The 13,988-nt window shown below is 38.4% G+C and overlaps 1 long non-coding RNA gene across 1 annotated transcript; it reads left to right on the top strand.

Annotated features, from left to right (window-relative positions):
* The first annotated feature begins 4,743 nt into the window (after positions 1–4,743).
* LOC120623722 lies at positions 4,744–13,987 on the top strand. The gene is made up of 3 exons (XR_005658729.1): positions 4,744–4,893; positions 5,199–5,261; positions 13,915–13,987. It is a non-coding gene; the product is annotated as an uncharacterized LOC120623722 (long non-coding RNA).
* Position 13,988: the final 1 nt, after the last annotated feature.

The raw sequence follows: 13,988 nt of genomic DNA, 5'->3' as shown, positions 1-13,988 counted from the left end.
GCTCCTTGGGACCCAACGTCCATCCTCTCTCCGAACTATGTGCCAGCTCCTTGGGACCCAACGTCCATCCATCCTTTCTCCGAACTATGTGCCAGCTCCTTGGGACCCAACGTCCATCCTCTCTCCGAACTATGTGCCAGCTCCTTGGGACCCAACGTCCATCCATCCTTTCTCCGAACTATGTGCCAGCTCCTTGGGACCCAACGTCCATCCTCTCTCCGAACTATGTGCCAGCTCCTTGGGACCCAACGTCCATCCATCCTTTCTCCGAACTATGTGCCAGCTCCTTGGGACCCAACGTCCATCCTCTCTCCGAACTATGTGCCAGCTCCTTGGGACCCAACGTCCATCCATCCTTTCTCCGAACTATGTGCCAGCTCCTTGGGACCCAACGTCCATCCTCTCTCCGAACTATGTGCCACTTCAGCTTCGCGACTCGCTGAGCTATGTCGGTAACTCTGGTTCTTCTACGAATCTCCCCATTTCTGATCTGATCACATAGAGATACTCCGAGCATAAATCTCTCCATCGCCCGCTGAGTGAACTCTGAGCCTTCTTATGAGGCCCATTTCTGGACTCGCTCTTTTAGTTTGCTTAGAAAATTTCACTACGCTTCCAAGTCTACTCGAGTTGGGTAGATCAGGATCACTCATCGTAACCAAGTGCGTTAATCGAAAAAAATATCATCATTTCATACCTTTTGTAGTCAATTTGACGATTGATCAAAAAAGGACCAATTGTTACTAATCTGCGAAATTCTATAATAATTACTACAATATAGGGTTGTTACTTAAATATAGTTCAAAAATGGTGATAAAATTACGATTGCTGATTATTTAAAGTGTGGCAACCCTATTAATCGTGATTTAAAGTCAATTTGGTTTGTTTACATAAATTCCACATCGAGTTTGGCTATAGTTATAATAAAAATAGTTAAAAATGGAGGAGATTCTTAATTTTTTTATGTTTTCAGAGCTTGTCATTTCATTTACTAACCTATTTGGAAAATTCTTTTATTGTTTGAAACGGTGTACCGTTTGGTCAAGTTAACATGATGGTGAAGACCACTTATAACCACAATAATGAGTATCGCACGGGTTGCTGGTTGATTCGATATTCCTATGTGGTTGGTAAGTATAAAGTATTAAGTACTCAGTAATTTTACACTTTACTTGGTACAGACTTAAAAAAACTTTTTGTGTTGTAAATTTCAGTATTTCTTTGCAATCGAAATATAAAGCAGTGCTTAACTCGGTCATAAAACCCATTTTACTGTTAACGATAACATTAACTTTTGATCTAACCCGGGACAACAAAAAAAAATTGTTAAGCATATTTTTAGCATGGAGTATAATAATCTGCAGACTTGTATCTATGTATTTATAAAAACTTATTAGCATTCTTGTCGAAATACCTACATTTCATGGAGGAGGAGGTTAAAATAACATTCAAAGATTTATGTAGTTTCAATTTTGATGTTTGAACACTCTGTGGTTTTGTTTTACGAAATAAATCATGAGCTACTACTATGTATTAAAATATTAAAACAACTGCATTTTCACATTTTATTTTCATTGGTATAAAGTTTATACCGCTACTTTGAGTAGACGGCATTCTTGCACCTCAGTACCTATATTTTTTTTTATTATTCGTTACCACAGACTATAGTCGTAAAAATGTAATAGGCCCGTTTTGACATTTGTCATCGCGACGTAACTAGTTATGGAACCATAAGACTCGGGACTCGATACTCACGATAAATCAATTCGAGTTTGTATCAGTACTTGATTGATATTATTATGTATTGTAAAGTGTTCGTTTGTTCAAAGTATTCCTTTAACTTCACAAGCAATATGCGAGACTGGCTGTTGATTATACGTCCACTTTTCAACATGTTGAAACAGAGTTAGTACTAAATAACAACAAACACAAAAATCGAGTCAAATCACTATGTTTAAATTAATGTCCAAAATAGAAGAGCCATAGTTAACGTAATAGTAAGCAATATATATCAAACTTAAACGAGCGCACAGTCAACTTTACAAGATGAGGAACGAAAAACTGCGCAGTGCGCGCGGGGACGCTTCAGTCATGTGCCGCTTGGTCAGATACATCAACACAGACTCATTATTTAGAACCCATTTTGAGAACCAAGCTCATTCTTTGCAGTAAAGATAACTACAAAATATTCAATTTCGATATTCAGTAAAAAAATGGTTACAGCTCTAGTATAAAAAAAAAAGACTGAGAACGTAACTGTTTTCGGAACGTTTCGCAACAATTATAAATTGCATGCTACTATAAAGTAAGCGCAAAAAGAATACTCGCAATATATTCTTTCATATTATTTAACGTCCCAAAAAAATTGGCGTATTTTTTAAAACACTGTATGTAATTTATTTTTATTTTATTGTTTCTTTCAGTTTCGTTCCAAGTTACATTCTATGGTCTTGCACAAATATCAAAACGGGCCTATTACATTTTTACTATGGAGGGTAGAGGTAAGGAGAGTCATCTTATATGGGAGAAAAGTTGAAAAAGTGTCCAGTTGTTGCGCTAAATAACAGTTCAAAAATCCTCCACAATGGCGCTGGTGGATGCACAGGGTATGGTATGAATGTAGCAAACGTAGATGAATTGAAGTATGCCGAGTTAAAAAATTTAATGTCATTATCGACTAAAGTAGTTAATTATTGAGAATTTCAACAACTTACGTTGTACAAAATATTGTGGTAAATATAACCTTACAGATTTATTATAACCAAACGTGCGTTTAGAGTGATTGAAGCCTACTCTAACAATATTTATATTTGGCGCTTCTTTTAAGAGTTACCCTGATGCAAATGTGGCGCCATCCTAATTTAATACATTTTGACGACACTTTTTCATATACACAGATGGCTCTCCTTACCTCTACCCTCCATAATTTTTACGACTATAGGCAATAATAGTTAAACATGTCACTGTAGAGCGTAGACAGAGAAGTACGTTAGTTTACTTCTCTGTCTACGCTGTCTCCGCTGTAGAGCCATACACCTGAACAAATTCTCAGTAATAATTCATTTTCTGTGGTTTGCACAGATTAAAAACATGTATCACTTACAGATTATATAACCTTAATACATAGACCAGTAAACATTAGTCTAGTTAATTGATTTCTAAATAGAAAATAGTTTTGTTTCCAGACTTACACAAGCCAAGCATCATTTAAAAATTATTTGAAAATATATTATCTGAGTCACATTTGTACGCAGAATGCTATCCACCGTTTTCTATTAAAATTCATAGCATTCCTATAATAATATTTATTGTAGGTATGCTACGAATTTTAATAGAAATAGTTTATTAAAACCGTTTTAGCACAACAGAATAATTCACTAAGAAAAAATAGAAGTTATGCCCACCTATATGTAGAAGGGACATTAATTCGATAACCAAATACTATGATTTATAAACTAACATGTGTCGTCGTAATTTGTAAACTTTTAGATCCTATCATTATTAATATCATTACTTTCTTGTTAATTTTGTTACATATCCGATCTAATTATTTGATCTTAAGGACATAATGACCTTAAGATCGGATAATTAGATCGGACCACCTTTTCAAATGGGTAGAAATCAAAAATAACACAATAAATTATAAACGTCATTATAAATTAGCCGCCAACTTGTTGCCTTATGCTTTGATACAATATTAACTTAAATATTATAAACATTAAAGTTTGGTATAACTTTTAGAAATAAAACCTGTAATATACCTGTAAAATATTTGTATCAAACTTAAATGTCCTGACGGGTATGTTTTGTTTGCATTTAATGCATTTGGCTTATGATATACACAGTATGAGGAATCTTAACATCATAGACAAGTACGATGATGTGATGGCTCGATAGGGCGCTCACGATTGCGAAGAGAACATACCAACATCAACATAACTATGGAGGGTAGAGGTAAGGAGAGTCATCTGTGTATATGAAAAAGTGTCGTTTAAATGTATTAAATTAGGATGGCGCCACATTTGCATCAGGGTAACTCTTAAAAGAAACGCCAAATATAAATATTGTTAGAGTAGGCTTGAAAAATAAACAAGGAAGTATGGAGTTACTAGGAAGTAAGGTTATATTTACCACAATATTTTGTACAACGTAAGTTGTTGAAATTCTCAATAATTAACTACTTTAGTCGATAATGACATTAAATTTTTTAACTCGGCATACTTCAATTCATCTACGATTGCTACATTCATACCATACCCTGTGCATCCACCAGCGCCATTGTGGAGGATTTTTGAACTGTTATTTAGCGCAACAACTGGACACTTTTTCAACTTTTCTCCCATATAAGATGACTCTCCTTACCTCTACCCTCCATAATCATAACATAACATCATCGCCTGTGAATCATCATAAGCCATTAACTCTTTACAAGCTTATATGTATAAATAATAAATATACTTCGACAATACACACAACGCTATCTAGACTGACTGCTGAATATGTTAATGAATAAAATAAATAAATCGTTATAATTTACAGATTAACACCTAGCACCGAAAAACATTCATGTTCATCATACAAGCATTTATCCAGTTGTGAGATTATGTCTGTTATTTATAGCATTGATATCCTCTTTGCTTAGCATTGCAGAATATACTCAGGGTATGACACAGCCTAACATAGATACTACCTCATTGATCCTACGTATACTCTGTGGAGTAACTTTCACTGTCACCATTTTAGTTAGTGTGAGTTAAAATTTCGTAAGTTTTGTATTTGTGTGTAACACAAAGCGTGAACTGTGAAGTTACAAAAGGCAGTTGTGTGCGTTCAAAAGAGCTCGCTTGTCGCGTTGCGGTGCGTGTGCTTTCCACAATAGACTTTCATCGCCTTGTAAGTTTGTGCATTTTGTATATTAAAGTGTATTTAATGGTTCCGCTGACGGCCTACGACCGTATCTAGCGACAAATCGCGCGGTCGTTTCGGGATGCTCGGGGTCCGCCAAGAATATTCGATCGGATCGTGTCGATGCGTCACCTTTGTGAGCCATTTTACAAGTTCCTGTTATTCTAGAATGTGTACGGATCTCGTGCATCATTGAAACGAAGCGCTTAACTTCCTCATGCAACCTCCAAAATGACATGTGATGTACTAATTGAAGGAAGATAGGCTATTATACCTATAACCTCCTGTCACAGTTGGAGACAAGGAAGTTGTTCGCGACTCGCGAGTGGCGCTAGCGGCCGCTTTTGTTCCTTTGGGTACGTTTTTTTCATGTTTCACAGCGTTATGGGGCCGTAACCAGCAGAACAGTAAAGAAAGTTCCTTTGTAATAGTCTAAAAATATTTAGTTCAATTCAAGGTTGTCTCACACATTAATTATTAGTGATCTTATAATTGAAAGAAAGAAGTAATGTGGGTGTTCTGTTCTAAAGGTGAAAACACAGCAGGACTTGGTTGTGTGGAGCAACATAGACATAGACCTGGGCCTCTTACATAAATATTTTTCACAAACCTGATGGAGGCCAATTTGCATATCTTATCACACCGCACACTTAGAATACCAAGTAGACTCTTTGTGAAGATATGATAGATGTGCAAATGTTGTTATTTAATCACAATGAAACACAATCAATGCAAACTAGCAAGTCATGTCATGAATGAAGAGCTCTGTGAGAGCTTCTTATTGTACATATATACGCAATTTTGTCAATTTGTATCCCTCAGTTCCAAGACGCCTAGTAAGACTTATGATAACAACTTAGATACAGGTCTCTTTACATCACCAGAGTCCATAATGGACTGAATGTATCAAGTCTTATTTATAACAAAATAAACAACAACTCATGAACATTAGTACAATTAAAAAACATTGGAACATTGGTAGTTAATCAAATATAATTTTAACTGTTTCTTGAAAACAATTTATTATTTAAATAATAATAGTTAGCATATTTGTAAAAATTTTAATCATTTTAATAAAATTTCTGCAAAAATAATTTTTAGTTATCAAATTACTGTAACACTTATCAAAATATTATGATTTCATATAAACTATGATTAGGAAAATAAAATGATTTTGAACTAGAACTTCTTGTGAGCCATTGCTATGTATATAATAGGCTCTGCAGTTTCATATGTTATAATGCAAAAAATTAATTCAAATCAGATGGTTGGTCCTGAAATAAGTGTTTTTATACATACAAGTAAAGCCCTCTGCTTTAAAATTATATTGGTATAGATTATTAAACCATTGAAATGGTATTTGATAGGGAACTACATTGGTATTTCCTCTCCTATGAGAAGGGAGACTTTGTCCTGTCCCTTTGCATTAGGACCTCAAGACATGACACAATGCTGTACACAGGCTTTACACAGGCTGTACCGGCCAACCTTATGGTACTCATTGCTAGATGAACATCCTTATTAACAAGAGAAAATAAGCCAGTTCATTAAATGTAAAACAGGTGCAAAGTAATTTTTTCATTAGTTTTTAAAGTATAATTGGATAGATATACAACTCCCTACAAGACAAGCAACTCCTACCTAACCTAATTATTAAGTCGAAATGCCTGCTGGTTTTCGCATCATAATTATTTTTAAATTGTTTGTTACCATTTTATCATACATACTTTTCAAATATATATAATATAATATGTACATTTATAGCTTTTCTTAAAATTGTATCATCAACATTGTCATCATCTTAATAAACTATGCACTGCTGATGCCACCTTGTAAGAAGCTTTACACTACTGTGTCATGTCTGTAGTGCACTAGCAATCCCTTAAGCTGACTTAATGTTCCCTGTCTGCCCAGTGGGGGGGGTTCTTCTTATTGCGGCTCAGGTTCATTTGGTCCCTGGTGTCCCTATGATCCCACATCAATCTGTTACAATCATTTGTAATGCCTAAAAAGTTGGATTGAGGGTTAGCCAATGCTTTTTAATAAAATATTACCACTGAACAAGAGGCTGTTTTATGTGGGTTGATTGCCCCACATTCTATGGTCAAAAAAAAAACAAATTTTCACAACCCAGATTCAATGAACTGACCACTACTGCACAATGACAAGTAGTTTTAATTCTGTGGCTATTTGGAAAGACTGGAGGGATAGGAAACATTATAGTAAAACTTTGATTTGTTTGTGATTTTACTAATAGTAAAAGATATATTAAGAAAATTAAGCTTGATTTTCATAATATATCTCGCAAAGTAACGCCTGCTTCTTGCCAATGGTAAAAGAAGTTGTTCTTATTAGCATATGTCGGCCTACATTACTCATTTAATATGCATTTCACCAAATTGGATTAATTACAAGTACATGAATCACTTTGGGAAATAATATTTTAGGAAGAAACCTATCAATCATTATTTCCATTGAATTTTCAAAAGTTTCTTGGCAAAGAATAAATTCTTTCCATAATTTGCATAGTGGTTTGTTGAAGTGTTTAAGTTTGTACAGCTATATATCAATATATATTAACTATATACAGGATGTTTGCATTTTTTTGTTTAAACACTCTTCTCTGAAACCACCAGTTGTATTTGAGAAATCTTTTTTAAATATTGATTTATTTTTAACAATTGGTTTATGCAATATGCATTTATAAATTTTCTTTCGGGGGTTAGGAATTATAAAAATTAGTGCCAAAGGGGTTTAATAATTGAAAGCCTATTTGTCGGAATGCATTGAACTCTTATCAGTCAGGCAGATAGCCCGCTTCTCGAGGATGGCAGACTGGCGCATCGACGCGGTGGGTCGGGGTTGATTGTGTACGATAGTGACAGAAAATATGTATGGGAAACATGTAAGGAGTTGTACACTGACGAAGCCGCAGGGGGCCGCTGGTGTTCATAGATCTTATAATTTGTATAATGGTGGCCACATTGCGAGCTGGTCGCGTGAAGCGAGTCGTGCTGCGCGAGTGCTGCGGCTGTCGGCGTAATCTGGGTCAATGGTAGCCGCCGCGGCCGCGCAACTGGGTCGCGCCCCGGCCCCTCTCGCCTATTGCGCTTTTATTGCTATGCGATTATTATGGAGCCGCGTCCTGCCGCGTAGAGACACGCGCATTCATCGTTTCTGCACAAACGACGTTTGCGATGTGATCGATTTAATTTATTTTTATTAAAATGTGCTATGATCTTCCTAAGATTTTTTTTTGAATTTCGATTAAATTACTAGCTTTTAATTTCAGTTTCACCCATTTATTTAAAGGTTAATGTTATATGTATTGGCCACGCGGATACCGCACTCATAGAACCCTTCCGGACGTCCCGTAGTTTTAACTATTTTTCATTATCTAGGAGATCAACTATGGGATCAAAATTGACCAAATAACAAACCGTGAAGAGCAAGGTTTATCTACTGATGAACTTGCACTTCTTATGGAAGGTTGAACTTGCAATTGAAGAAAATTGATAAAAATATAATGATAAATGGTGAATCACTAAAAATAGAGACTTCCACAGTTTTTCTGGGCGTGACCTTGGATAATAAGCTACAGTGGGGTGCCCATATAGATTCACTAGCGGGTAAACTAAGCTCGGCTGCCTACGCAGTCAGAAAAATTAGACAGATTACTGACGTTGAAATAGCTAGGCTAGTTTATTTTGCGTACTTTCATAGTGTTATGTCCTATGGAATCTTGTTATGGGGTAAAGCAGCTGATATCGAAACTATATTTATATTGCAGAAAAGAGCTGTACGGTCAATATATAAACTTAAATCACGCGAATCCCTCCGTGAGAAGTTTAAAGAAATAGGCATACTTACTGTAGCTTCACAATATATTTATAACAATATAGTATTTGTAAGACAACATATTAGTCTTTATAAACAAAAAGTGGACATAAACAGTCGACTTACAAGAAATGGTCATAAATTAGTGTCATCTGCATATCGTCTGCGTAAGGTACAGGGATCATTTGTGGGATTGAGTATACGCTTTTATAATATGATTCCTAAGGTGATTTTGGACCTGCCAATGCACAAGTTTAAAGAATTTGTTAAAACACATTTATTAGAGCGAGGTTACTATACAATTGATGAATTTTTTAATGACAAGGTTGCTTGGAAGCATCCGGCTCCGCTTTCAGCTCTCACAAGATAGAAAAATGAATGTTAATATACAAAATGTAAATTGTTGATGTTGGAAAAGAGCAACTGCTGAGTTTCTTGCCGGCTTCTTCTCGGTAGAATCTGCCTTCCGAACCGGTGGTAGAATCACTACAAACAGACAGACTTGATGTTTCAAAAGTGCTTATATTAGGCCTACTTGAAATAAATGAATTTTGAATTTTGAATTTTGAATTCAATAATTAGGGTAAAATTTTATAAATTGAATTGTTTTTTTTTTCGATTTCAAATGCGATCTTTTGGTTTTTTTTATTCGAGAGGCTGGCTTTGGGCGCTCTATATCTTTGGTCAATCTATTATTGACCAGTATTTTTTGTAGAAAATATTATTATTTTTTTATGACTGACCTTTTAGAAAGCGCACGCGGATAACGCGGCCTCCCAGCATTGTTTGCGATTCCCGTGGCCCAATCATCAGGCGACGGTTTGTAAGTTGGAACACCGTGGGGGTCAGCACCATAGAGCTTCCCCTTGGCGCGGTGGTGTCCCGAAAGGTTTTCCCCAAAGAAAGGCCCCTGCTGGGCAAAATACACGCAGGTTCAGCGGATGCCAAGCTTAACGTCAACTTTGCTCCGGAACCAATACGAAAATAGTAGCGATAGCCGGCACCTGCGACTTCGTCTGCCTACAATAACCGATTTCCTGTCCCATTAAATAGAAACCTCTGTTAGACTCTGCTCAACCGATCTTGATGTGGAACAGAGCTGCTTGCATTCTGAAGACAGACGTTGCGTATGAAAATAGGTAGTAACGGAAGTATACGCGAGATAAAAAAAAAGTATGGGGATACAGTGAGTATGTAACTGATAGATCAAAATAACATCAGTCGTGCGATACGCAGATAAAGGTCCATTCAAAGTTAAATTGATGTTGACGAAATTTAGCATACAGATAGCTTGTATCCTCGAGACGGACGCAGATAATAATAGTCGTAAACCTTAGCAACCGTGAGCGAATACTCGTTGAGCCAGGCATAGGCCTCCACGTTGACAATGTCTGCGATAACTTTGAACGAATCTAACTGTTTTTAGATAAGCTACCAGATGTTTCATACTACAGACTTAGGATACTCGATTAATTCAAGCTGGGTACACCATTTAAGTCGCGTCGTTGTCTGAGCGGTACATTGTAACGATAATAAGCGGCTAGGTGAAAGACTGGCTTTCAAAATATCGATTTCTTACTTTTCATATTGTGCTCATCACTATACTTTAGATTCATAAAATTGTTTTTGAAGTCCCTGCTTTTTAATAATATCAAAATAAAGACGTTTTTTTGCCAATCGTTAATCCTGTTAGGTTCGTACTACTCGTATCTCAAACGTAGGTACTCGTACGTAGGATGTACGTACTTCTCGAATATATGTATGTATATATCGAGCCGATCGCAAGATCATTCCTAAAACAAAACCTGACTAGTTTAAATACTGATATAAAAAGTAATATAAAGTGTCTGTCTCTTTGAACGCTTACCTGAAACCAGTCCGCTTTACAAACTCTGTTTATGCAAGGCAACAATTTAAACTTAATAATTAAAAATTAAAAAACGTAATTCTTTTCGGGTACTCCAGCACCATAAAAACCTAAAATACCTTCTAAATGTTAGCATTCCGAACTTTGCAAAACATGTGACGCAGTTTTCCACCTTGATGAAAAGTGTAATCCTGGGTCGTAGCACATGCCAGCCCTCAGTTATCCAAATCAGCCGAACGGTATCGGAGCCGAGCCTGTACGTAGTGGAATATCAATTCACGCATTCTATTATGTATGCTGTTTAATGCATAAATTCGTCTCCGATCGGATGAAAACATTCTCGAAGGAGCTGTTCGAGTGATGTGCGCGCAGAGGCAACGCTCGCGGGGGCGCGTACATCTCGACCTTGGCTCGCTGAGGTGGCGCGGCCGACGACCTGCGGCGGCGGCGCGGGTGAACGGAAGATAACCAAACTTGATCGGGCTATTCGTTGAGAGCGATCGATAAAAAAATTGTTATCGACAGTCGACTTGCTTCTTACAGGCGTCGACGCAATATCGTTTGCGAACCCTATTCGGCTGCCGAACCGATAGGAGACATACTCGCCAGTGCCTGAGTTTAAACGATACCATGTATTGGTTCGCGATCGGCTTCGCAACTTCATCTGCACGCAACATAAAGAATGACCGTACCTTTCAAACCGCGAGATGTACTCACCTACTTAGAAAATAACCTCTGCTGAGTAGTTAGCCATTTTGGTTTCTGTAGAACTTGCTTTGTTTGGAAATGGTGGAGCGAATGGGCAGACTTGAGAGACTTTATATATAAATCGAACCCATAATATAGTTTCCAAAGTTTCAATATTTATTTTGTATTCAATCAGTACGGTTAACATCATTTACACTAATCGAATACATAGTTTGTTTAAATTATACAAATTGAAAAGAGAACAAAAAAAACAAAAAAAAAACATAAATATATCAGGATCATTAAAATAACGTTACAATTATATATAATATATTTGTAATTCACTGTTCCGTTCGTGGGAATGCGACGTGCTCGTAAGGCGCCGTGGTTAATTAAAAAGAATATCTGAATGTGAATATTTTTTAGATTTGGGATCGACCGGTTTGTACCTAATTCAAGCTTTACCTATTCGATTTCTTTCGGTCGCTTCGCGTTTTACACAAAACAGGCGTAGATATGGGACGAACTAGATTTGTGACAGCAGATTAGTTTTAATCAAAATAAAATATCTATTTAAAAAAATAATTATTCTACTTATTCCATATTTATTATGTACTCGTTACTATAGTAGTTTTACTAGTAGTAGTAGTATTTTGGTAACGTACCTACCCTCTAGTTAGGAAAAAGACATAAAATATTTATAAGAAACATTTCTTATAAATTCAAAAGCCATTCAAAAGGTCACGGCAAGGAGCCCTATGGGCCTGCTATTCGTCCTTCTTATACTTAATTTGTCTGCGAACACCTTGGACAAGTTTCGTCGGGGACGCATAATGCGTTTATATGAAGTTGGGTGGCTCGGTAAAGTCATCGGGTGCTCGCATGTGCTATCGACCCAGTGCAAGGGCCGCGCTCCGGCGGGTCGGCGGCCGGCGCACCTGGCGCGGCGGTCGCTGACCCCGCAGCGCGGCTGCGGCCCGCCGGGGAAGGTCCTGCAGGGAGCTCATTAAAGCTATGCCGACGGCGGAGCGGTTCAGGAATATACCTGTGCTAAACTTATTATTTGCAAATGAAAAGATTTCTTTGGAGCATTGAATTGAAACGCTCAACTCGTCTCGTTCGAATGAACGATATGATGTCGCAGCTTCCGGATGCGTAACATATATTGTAAGGCAATCGATCGCGAAGGGACTGCAATTGATTACATTATCTTGCGCGGGTACCGCGCGAGGCGACTAACGGGAATGTAACGGAGAGCGGGCAGCAGCGACCCGTGTGCTACTACTAGCGTCTACTGCGATCACCAACCCGCCTTTCCAGCTTGCTGATTATAGGCAAACCCTCCCTTTAGTCCAACAGTGGGCTGTTATAGACTGATTGATTGATTACGATTGATTACAATAACTTATAGGTCAATTTAGATGGATTCTTTCTCACTCTTGATGTGTGTGAGCACTCGGGCGGGGGGCGCACTCGCCACTAATATATTGCAGTTCCCAGCGACTAATGTACGTGCAGAAAATATAATATATGCCGTCCTTTGCAAATTAAATTTATTAATTTTACCGTTGGGGCTACCGAGCTGTTAATCGGTGGGAACCCGTTTTCGAAGCTTTCATTCAAGACGACGGTTCCCAGATCGTGTACTCGCTGCTCAATGACGAAAGTTACAATCAAACATCCAATTTATGCCACTGTTGGCATGGCTCTCTGTTGATCTCCGCTGATGGAGTATCAGGCTGTTGAATTTATGAAAAGCGCATCAGTAAGATGCGATTTGCAACCGACGATCTCGCAAATCAAGAATGGCATTGAGCGGAGAGAAGCCGGCGCGGAGCAGTCGTGCACGCGCGGCCGACCTTGGCGCGGCCGGCGACCCGGCGGCGCGCGGCCGCGTCCTTCAGCCGGGTGCACGCTCGATACTGTCTTGGCTCGGGCCGCCTTTCCGGCCTGCTGCCGGCGTCGGGCTGCCCGCAGCATACGCGACACCGAGGACGAGTTTTAACTGACAACGTTTGCAAAAAAACTACGAGGCATAACTGCTGCTGCTGTTCTGCTCCAACCGCAATGGCTATTCTATGAATAGTTCTTGAAACTCGTCAATGGGATAGGTACTGCTTATAGAAGAATAGCATTCGCCCGAGACTTCGCAAGGATACTCAAAATTGTCTCATTAAACTTTTGCTCACTTTTGCAACAAAATGAACCCTACAAAAGAATACGATTTCATACAATCTTTGAACCTCTACGTTGACGCTCGCGGTATAATCTTTTTTCCTGCCCGTAAATATCTGTTCCGCCGTTTCACTGATCAGCGCAGGTAAACATTAAAATACGTGTACGTATGTGGATAATGCTGTCGTGTAATTCGTATTCATTTATTTGGTTTGCCAACAGATTCATATAACAAATTAGTATCTATTTAATCTTATCATTCGAAGTGGACAAGATGAAAGAATATCGGTTGCACTGTTATTACACGGCGACAACGTCAGTTCGGCATGCAACCGCAGAGGGCGCGCCAGGAACAATTTATAGCTCGCTGGGATCTGTTAAACTTCGCCGCCGCTGGCTCTCGCGATTGCGATCAGAGATGTGAGTGGGCCCGCTCGTTGCAGGAGGCGCGTTCCCGCGCGGCAGCGGCCGGCCACAAGACGGAGAGCGCGCGGCAGCCGGGGCCCGCCGCGCGCGC

Source organism: Pararge aegeria, chromosome 5, assembly GCF_905163445.1.
Source record: "Pararge aegeria chromosome 5, ilParAegt1.1, whole genome shotgun sequence".
NCBI classification, from domain to species: domain Eukaryota; kingdom Metazoa; phylum Arthropoda; class Insecta; order Lepidoptera; family Nymphalidae; genus Pararge; species Pararge aegeria.
This window is presented reverse-complemented; position numbering and strand designations above follow the sequence as displayed.